We start from the raw sequence: 9,861 nt of genomic DNA on the forward strand, positions 1-9,861 counted from the left end.
ACCTTCTGGTACCATTGACCAGTCTAATCCGGTTGATGGTCCAAATATCTATCTTGCTGGGTACTCCAAACACTCTGAGACCCAACAAAATAGGTCCCAGGCCTCCCACTGGGGGAATCAAAACTAGTGCCAACTCAGGCTCTATGCACATATTGTCTTGGAACCAGGCAGGTCTATGCAATAAAATGGCTTGTCCGGAGTGGGGATCGTTCATGGACAAGAACGATGTATGTCTTTTCCAGGAAACTTGGGCCAGAGATGACCAAACACGTAATGGTTTTGCCTCATTTAATGTACCAGCACGGTGGGGGGGAAGGGGCGGGGGGACGCCCATCCGGGGGACTCACCATTTGGGTGGGCTCCCACTTGGGATGTAGGGCCAAGTCTGCGAACACACAGTCGGAGGATGTCCAATGTGTGGTCTTAGAGTGGCCTAATGCCGCCAAGCTCGCACTGGTCAACGTGTATTCTAGACCCGTGAGTACAACAAGTGAGTCTAGAACTATCGAGGAATTGTCTTTATTCCTAAATAGCATTCCCTCTGGTACCTCATTCGTGGTAGGGGGTGATCTGAACTGTCATTTCGAGCCATTAACAGGCTTGACAGACGGCGCAGCCCTGGAAGAAGATGATTATTGGACGCCTTTAGCCGTCCAGATTATGGCACTAACACTCAATCATTCAATCAGGGCCTGTAATGGACGTGTGCAATCCGATAACCCCCTAAAATGCACATTCAATAAGCCGGGACAGGAGTCGCAGTCGGATTACATATTGGTTGAAACCTGTTCCTGGTCCAAGGTTATTGACTTCAGGGTTAACCCAAGAGATGAGAGCGATCATAATGCGCTAAATTTGGAAATGTCTTTTTCGGGCGTTCTGAAAGACAAATACAATGGCAGTGATGACCCTGACCCGAGGATGATTCTTTCAAATGATAGACGCAGAGTCAGCACACCCTGAGGACGTTGCCAAGCTGTATGCTCGGATCGTCCCTGTATTTGAAGAGGTTAGCGCTTTAACCGCGCAACCCTATCCCCCTGACATGCATCAAAAGCTTTGGGCCCTTCATGGGGACTTAATCAGTAATTTGGCAGAGGTGTTCAACCCCCGCGTAATAAAGCGGGTGACTAGGATTAACAGATCCTCATGGTACAATGCCGCCTGTAGAAAGGCGAAGGCAGACCTAGTTTTGTCCCTGAAGCAAAACACTAATAAATCATTAATACAAGCCAGGAGAACTGAATACAAGGGCTTAATGCATTGTGCTAAGGTGGAATGGGACCATGATAACTGGCTGAATCTAACCGCTGCCCTTGCAACCAGAGACTCACGTAAATTCTGGTCAATTGTGAACACGGGGTCGGGCGAGCCATCATTGGCCATTGAAGCAAACATAGCCGCCAATGTGAGGGAGCATCACTTCCGTGCCCTGTATGTAGCGGATAATGCTGAATTAGCCGGGGACCCAGGGGGGACATTGCCAAATCTTACCCCACAATTGGATGGGGATGACTTTACTAAGGAGGAGGTCTGTGTTGCAATATCCAAACTTGCAGCTGGAAAAGCCCCAGGGGTTGGATAAACTCCCGGGCGACCTCTTTAAGCGTGAACCCAAGGTATGGGCCCCATATTGACTGGTTATCTTCAATGCGGTCTTGAGGGGCATGGCGGTACCCTGTACTTGGCTGGGCGCAGAGATTGTCCCTATTTTTAAGAAGGGCTCTCCTCTGCTCCCAGCCAACTACAGGCCCATCAGCCTCATCGATGTGCCACAAAATATCTTCACGAGGCTAATCTTAGATTGCCTTCAGGACTGGATTGAGGAATATTCAATTTTGAGTCCCTACCAGGCAGAGTTCAGAAAAAACACATCCACAATGGACCAAATTTTTCGCTTGACCCTATTGTTGTGGAAAACTGTCAGGATCGAGGGCGGTAGCTTATATATGGTCTTTGTGGACTTACGTGTGTCCTTTGATTTGGTCCCAAGAGGGAAACTCTGGTCTGTGCTCCTAGAGCTGGGTATCCCACCTCAACTTTTGAATATACTAATGAGGCTCCATGAGGAGAATTTCGCACAGGTCAGGTGTGGGAAGAACGATTTGTTGTCATCCAGATTCCCCGTTGACAGGGGGGCAAGACAGGGGTGCGTTTTAGCACCTACCCTGTTTTGCCTCTACATCAACGGGGTAATCGCCCACCTGAATGGGATACGAAACAGTGATGCCCCTAAGCTTGCTGGCAGTAGGGTGCCTACGATTATGTTCGCAGACGACACGCTGCTGTGTCTAAATCTCCAATGGGGATCCAACGTGTGTTGGACGGTTTTGAGGTATTTTGTGCTGATCGGGGCTTAGAGATAAATGCCCTCAAAACTAAATTTATGATTTTTAATCCCCCAGTAACCACACGCCCAAACCCTACTATAGGCACCACTAGGTTGGAAAGGATTCAAATCTTTGAAGATCTGGGGGTGACCATAAACGAAAGTATGACTTGGGCCCCCATCAAATCAAATCACAACTTAAACTGGCCCAACTCGCAGGGGGCATTCTAAAGCTTTCCAACACATCCACCACCAAACCTATTAGCCCACCCCTGAAGATATATAAAATGCAGGCAAGGGGGGCAGTCACCTATGGCGGCGAACTTTGGGGTTACCTGTGTAGACCTGAGATTGTTGTCACTGAAAACAAATTTCTTAGACAGTTGCTAACCCTGCCCTCTAGTACTCCTCTGCTACCGCTGAGGCTAGACATGGGCCTTAGATCAATAGACGAGGATCTGGGACTTAAACCGCTAACATTCTGGCGGAGGCTCTGGATTACACCGGAGCTCCTTAAATATAGGCAGGAACTCCAAGAAATCTTAAGCCTACCGAATGTGGGGAAAATCCCATGGTTCAAGTATATAAAAAATGAATGTGGGAAGTTGGGAGTACCACTATTGTGGTTCGACCCAGAGACAGCTTGTAACATGGTTTCACGTAAGCACCTGGCAAGATTATACTATGATAGCAAATTAACTGCCACCATACACAACCCCCAAATTGGCACCTTAACTGAATCTTTTTTAAAAGTTAAAGATTTTTATTATTTTGAGCATGTTTGGGATGATATTTTTCCGATTTTAACTAGAAAATTATACCTACAATGGAGATATGGCACCCTACCAATCAGAGCTCTTACCAGCAAATGGTGCTTATCTTCGCCAAATAACTGCCCTGGTTGTAACTGTGATCTGGAAAATGACCTGCATAGTTTGTTTTTTTGTCCAGCATACAAGAATCCAAGAAGGTCTTGGCTCATACCTCTCTGTAAAAATGTGGGATTTACTCATAGTATGCAAGCTTATAGAATCCTTAAAACAAATCTAACCAGTTCGATTGTTTTTGCTGTAGCAACATTTTTGGCAGCAATGTGGCACAAGCGTAGGTTTTTAACAAACATTGTTTAAATTCATTGCACAAGCACTTTGCAATTGATTTATGTAGATGATATAATGGATGTATGGAAATTGCTAGGTCTTTTAAGCATCAATTTGAACTTTTTACTGTTGTCAATTTGCTTGTGTTTAACTGAAATTATTTATCATCCCTGTATATTGTATTTTTTAAAGAATGTTTTGAACATCTTTTATGGCAAAAAATGTTGGCGAAATAAAGATATATGAATGAATGATTATCCTATGATGATGGATTTTTTGTATGCTTTGACTTAAGATCTCCGTTCCATTCATCAACAGGTATTGGCAGTATTGCAGCCCCTGCCAGAGGGTCCGGGACATCGTTTGGAGCCAGGACAGTGGGGCCTCGTTCGAAATTATTAGCGAAAATCCAGCCTGGACCCTAGGTGGTGGAAGCCTTATCAAAGTCTTCTGGCAACGCGGACGGCGGTGAAGGTGGATGACAAGTGGCATTGGATTCACGTTTCGCACGTGAAACGCTTGCCTCTTTCGCTTTCTTTTGATCAACAAAACAAGGAAGGAGTTCTGACCCAGGAGAGCGAGCGAGCTCTCGTTTTGTTCCTTTTTCCGACACCCGGGAGGTTGGAAAAGGGCAAGGAGAAGGAGCGTTGGCACGAAGGGGCTTTGTCATCTGCACCAGTAATTGCCACGGATTCTGTTGCCCCTACAGTTGCACGAGAGGTTCATGATACTCTAATTGCTGCGAATGTATCCCCTTCTGTTTTGTTTACTGATCAGGAAATAACTGGCTATGAACGATACAACCTGCGGCCCAGAAAACGACACAGTACCCCAGGTGAAAATGGTAGGAGATAGGGAGAGACTTGAGCAGTAGGGTTTGTTGGAATCTATATGGGGTACTGAGTGAGACACTAGACTGAACCCGTTGAGAGCCTGGAACATTGGATTGCTCTGTTCAGAAAGAAAGACTAAAACGAAAAACAAAGAAAAGGGGCCCAGGTTGTGGTTTTCTTTCAGAGTTGTGTGGAATATAACTCCGACGTGAGGATTTGCCTTATTTCTCTTTTGATGAACGATAGGAGCCTGCCTGTGAGGCTCTAGACGGACACAGGAAAGAAGCACCCTCTGGCAGGTTGGACTGCATTGCTCTAGTTTAGTTTTGGACTTTTAGTTCGCATGTACCCTTTTGGTCGTTTTGTTCCTGAAGAGGAACACCCTCTTCCACCCCGTTATTTGCCTATACAAGTCCCTGTGTTTTCTTCTTGGACCATGCGTGTAAAAATAGCTTTCGTAGTCACAGTTGCAATCTTATTGATTATACTAGCAGCCCGTCCCGACCTTGTCCGGGAGCAACAGGCTTCCCCGACCCCCGCCCGCCCCGACATTGTCTAGCAGCCCGGTCCCCCGCCTGCCCCGTCCCCCACCTGCCCTCCGCCTGCCCCGACATGGGTCCCCTTACCTCAGCCGCTGCTCCTCCCGCCTGTCCGCTGCTGATATACTGCTTTAAATATGTCTGTACTTCTTTGCAGAGGTGTACAGCTGACCAATCCGTTCTACAGAGGGTACAATGGCTGGGAAAGCTTACGTCATAGCTAATCTTTTTGGCCTAGAGGTGTGTTAATGATTGCTGTTTCACCATAAAAACACGGGATCATTCTCTTTTCTCCTGCAGCCCGGGCCCCCGCCCAGCCCGTCCCCTGCCTGCCCCGACATGGGTCCCCTTACCTCAGCCGCTGCTCCTCCCGCCTGTCCGCTGCTCGCATTGCGGCTGGCCTGTCCGCTGCTCCTCACGTCACCGCTCCTCCCCCGCGCCATGTCCGCCGCTCCTCGTCGCGCTCCTGGACGCCGCTCCTCCCCGCGGTCCTGACGTGAGCACGTACGTCGCAGCCGGCGCTACTTCGGAGGGACTATTTTTTTTTTTTACTGTCAATTTTTTAAATAACGTTTAAAAAAAAATGTATATAGCCTATAACCATCTACACACCCTGACGATTCCAACGGTGTATCGGGTGTGTGGATTGGCGCTGTGGTTCCCGAGTTTACCCGCCTCAAAGGCTGAAAGTTCTTCCTTTATTATAGTAGTATAGATTAATGAGTGCATTTGTGTATTTAGAATTTCGTCATACTATGCACATCGTATTGGGAACTACCCCGCCTCCTGAACACGTATTTTTTACCCTAGCCCCACATAAAGAAAGGAATTGTCAGACATATGCTAAAAATGTATTCGTTGAAATGCTGCACCAGAAGCATAGTGCTACTAATGTGACAGATTGTTGGGTTTGTGGTCTTTTACCTTCCGTGATGCATAGGCATGACCTATTCATTTCATTACCTTTATCATATTTGGGAAGTTGTGAGGCCTGGTTTATATTATTATCGATGTATATGCATTATACAGTAGATACTGCTTGTTATTCCGAGAAGGATTACAAGATGATCTTGGCCTATATAGAAGTACATCAAGGTTTTGACCCGCAAGGGAATGATGGGGAGGGGGTCATTAGATCCAAATGCCTGTATGAACCAATATACTGAATATGGGAATGTCACTTGGTTGCGAAATGAAATAGTTGATTTTGCAGAGTTTAACTTTACCCAGTATTTTCAGCAATTTCAAGACAGAAATGTTACTGATGACAAAGCCATCCCAGTGCCCATATTGAATAGTACTTCAGCATTTTGTGTCCAGGGAGCAGGACACATCTCGGTAGGAGACAGTCGGTGTAATTATGCCTATCGGCTGCGCACCTTTAGCAGTCCACCATTGCTCACACCTCCAAATGTATATTTTGTTTGTGGTGAAAATGCTTACACCTGGCTTGGACAGGCCCCTGTTATTTGTCTTTTCTGTATACACCAGTCTATATAGCCCCTTCTAACTATAATAAGGATCATTGATTAGATGAGCAGGGTCTCTCAGCAGTCTGAGACAAAAGAGAGGTCGACACTACTGAAATAGATCAAACTGATACCCCTGAACATCACTTTATTGATATCGCAAAGGGAATCTTTCCTATCTGGGGCCCCATCATAACTAGCAAAGAAGTAAGGCGTCTGTCTAGGGTAGTTGAGAAGGTAATCAATACCACTGCAGGAATATTGACCTTCTTAACCGTGGAGCTTCAAGCTACGAGACTCGTTTCGCTTCAGAACAGGATGGTTTTAGATGTTATTTTGGCAGATTGAGGAGGAGCATGCCGCGTGATCGGCAGTTCCTGCTGTGTATATATCCCTGACTCCGCCCCGTCTGTTCATTTGGCCATCCAAAAGTTACATCGTTTGGCTTCTGAGGTACATGCAGATACTGGTACTTGGTCCTTATCTGGGAGGTTCTGGGGCCTGTTGTCAACTTGGGGATGGAAGATTTTAATGATACTAGCAGGCATAGCAGGTGTCATCTTTACCTGTTGCCATTGTATACATTGCGGGCCTGCTTGCTGCTCTTACTGTGCTGCAAAAATTACTTCCTCTGTAACAAGTTCTCCTCCCACTATAGCAAAGGCTCAAATGGTCCAGCAGGAAATAAGGGATAATATGCAAATTGATAAGAACATCTTTGATAACTAGCATCTTTTAGTCTTTTAGTTAGCAACATCATGCTAAAAGGGTGGTTCTGAGAGATAAAATTCGATTTGTCTAGTTATAGAAGTATAAGGTATCTTTTGTTAGCATGATGTATCTATATAAATGCTTATCAACTCTGCCTGTTATGATTCTAAAAGGTTAAGTTAGTAAAGGTTTTCATTTCTCTCGTGCTCTAACATTATGAAACGAGCCGAAAACCACACAGGCGCCATCTTTGCTTTGTCCGCGTCAGGCCTGATCAGTGGTCACGAGTTATCCTCCAGTAGTAGGTAGGCCCGATTAGTTGAGTTATAGAGAGCAGCTGAATGCACACTATTCTTTCGCTGTCCTGAGACTAAAGGTCGCATCTGGCTTCAGAGGTGATAAGCGCATTCCTGAAGGCGCCGTGCCTGCGCTCCCAGGCACCGGGACGAAAGGGAGTGACCCTTCCTGATCCTCCCCAATAATAGCAGAAGCAGAGTTTCTAACTAATCCTGTGTACCATATATGGTCTTTCCTTAGAGCCAAGTAGTACTTTTCCATGTAAGGTGACTTCACATGTGGATCAGAAGGTATATATGCAATGTATTGACTGTAAGTTGGCAGTCTTCTCTGCACACCTGATGTGTGAGGATGGGAGAGGCTCCTCTATAGAGCATTTTGTATAATAAATGATTGACTTTTCTTCACTGCCAACTGACTGGTTATTTGGTATTGGGGCTATTGGTAGGTATAGCCCCTTATGTTATTTGTTATGGTACATGTTCTATCAAAAAGGACCAGTACCATTTATGTATTTAGGAAGTGAGAAAACTCAGAGTTGTACGTTTTCCGAAGAAAAGGAAACCGCTTGGGTTTTCATGAAGCCCTCACCCACCGACCTAGTCGGTGGCATGCTTCATCATCGGGCCCACCACAGTGACACCGAATGTGTCCCGGGTGTGCTGCGACGCCAGATGTTACTGCGGAGCTGGTATTCTTGCTGAGTGTGCAGTGAAAAAAGTGTAAGGAAGTGAAAGTTAAAATGCCATACAGGAAGGTCCCAGTACCCGAGGGATAAATTAAATTTAATTTCTGGGCCCCTGTTAGCGGTTAAAAGGCAAGCGGATGCGGTGGAGTTAAATTACGAACTCCTGCATCCTGTGTGGTCAACATGTTTCAGCCAGGCCTTTTTATTAAAACTGGCTTTCCTCAGGACCTTTTGGTATGTGAAAAAGTGCAATTAAACTAAAAAAAACTAAATTATAGTGATTGTGTTATTTAAAATGTGTCGCACGCCCTAAAGTGCGTATATGTGTTAGAGGGGGATTCCCTCTGGTATTGATAGGCTAATTCTGTTGGAGCCTTCTTGGGTCACCTGGCAGAGATAGAGACCGGTATTGCCGGTCTAGATCCTCCTTGGAACCTACGTCCTTCTGCGGTGCCCGTAGGTTCCAAGGAGGATCTAGACCGGCAATACCGGTCTCTATCTCTGCCAGGTGACCCAAGAAGGCTCCAACAGAAAAAGCCTGTCAATACCAGAGGGAATCCCCCTCTAACACATATACGCACTTTAGGGCGTGCAACACATTTTAAATAACACAATCACTATAATTTAGTTTTTTTAGTTTAATTGCACTTTTTCACATACCATAAGGTCCTGAGGAAAGCTAGTTTTAATAAAAAGGCCTGGCTGAAACATGTCGACCAAACAGGATGCAGGAGTTCGTAATTTAACTCCACCGCATCCGCTTGCCTTTTAACCGCTAACAGGGGCCCAGAAATTAAATTTAATTTATCCCTCGGGTACTGGGACCTTCCTGTATGGCATTTTAACTTTCACTTCCTTACACTTTTTTCACTGCACACTCAGCAAGAATACCAGCTCCGCAGTAACATCTGGCGTCGCAGCACACCCGGGACACATTCGGTGTCACTGTGGTGGGCCCGATGATGAAGCATGCCACCGACTAGGTCGGTGGGTGAGGGCTTCATGAAAAACCCAAGCGGTTTCCTTTTCTTCGAAAAAGTACAACTCTGAGTTTTCTCACTTCCTAAATACATAAATGGTACTGGTCCTTTTTGATAGAACATATAACCCTGGGGATTCGGACCAGCTTACCTGGTCCTCTCTCTCTTCTTGATTTATTGATTTTATATGGTACGTCAGCGCTTACCTGCTGTGCGTTTTCTATCGCAGTGTGTTTCCAGATTTATTAAAGGAACAACTATTTCCATTTTACCTCGTGGTCCAATAAACTTCAAGAAGGAGACTTCCTACAAAGGAAATAGAGAGAGGACTATAAGAAGGGTAAAGAGTTAAGAGACACAAAAAGAGGACTACAAGAAGAGTAAAGAGTTAAGAGACACAAAAGCAAGACTACATAACAAAAGGAAATAGGAAGTCATAGTGCTTGTGAGCAAGAATTATTATTCTTACTTTAGAATATTGTTTTAATTAGTTATATTAGTTAATTATTTTAATTATTATCAGTTAAATATTAGTTTATTTTATTGAGTTTCCTATTCAGGATGACTGAACAAAGTCAACAATTCCGTGGAAAAGATGGGAGAATATGTTTTCACTTACTTGGTTGCATCAGGAGAAGACAAATATGGACCAGTTAGGAAACAAGCGATTCTTCTACATCACCTGGGAACTGAGGGAAAGAGAATATATGATGATTTGCCTGAAGCAACGTTGGGTGTGGGGGATGGTGAAGCTGCAAATGTTTTTGATATGTCCTCAATGATGCTTGACAAATGTTTTGTACCCAAGATAAATATTGTATTTGATAGACAAATTCTTTTCGAGGGTGCAAAGAGTAGATGAGGCTATATTAACTTATGTGGCAGATTTGAAGGGATTGGCTGTTACGTGTCAAT

Source organism: Lissotriton vulgaris, unplaced genomic scaffold, assembly GCF_964263255.1.
Source record: "Lissotriton vulgaris unplaced genomic scaffold, aLisVul1.2 SCAFFOLD_801, whole genome shotgun sequence".
Taxonomy (NCBI): domain Eukaryota; kingdom Metazoa; phylum Chordata; class Amphibia; order Caudata; family Salamandridae; genus Lissotriton; species Lissotriton vulgaris.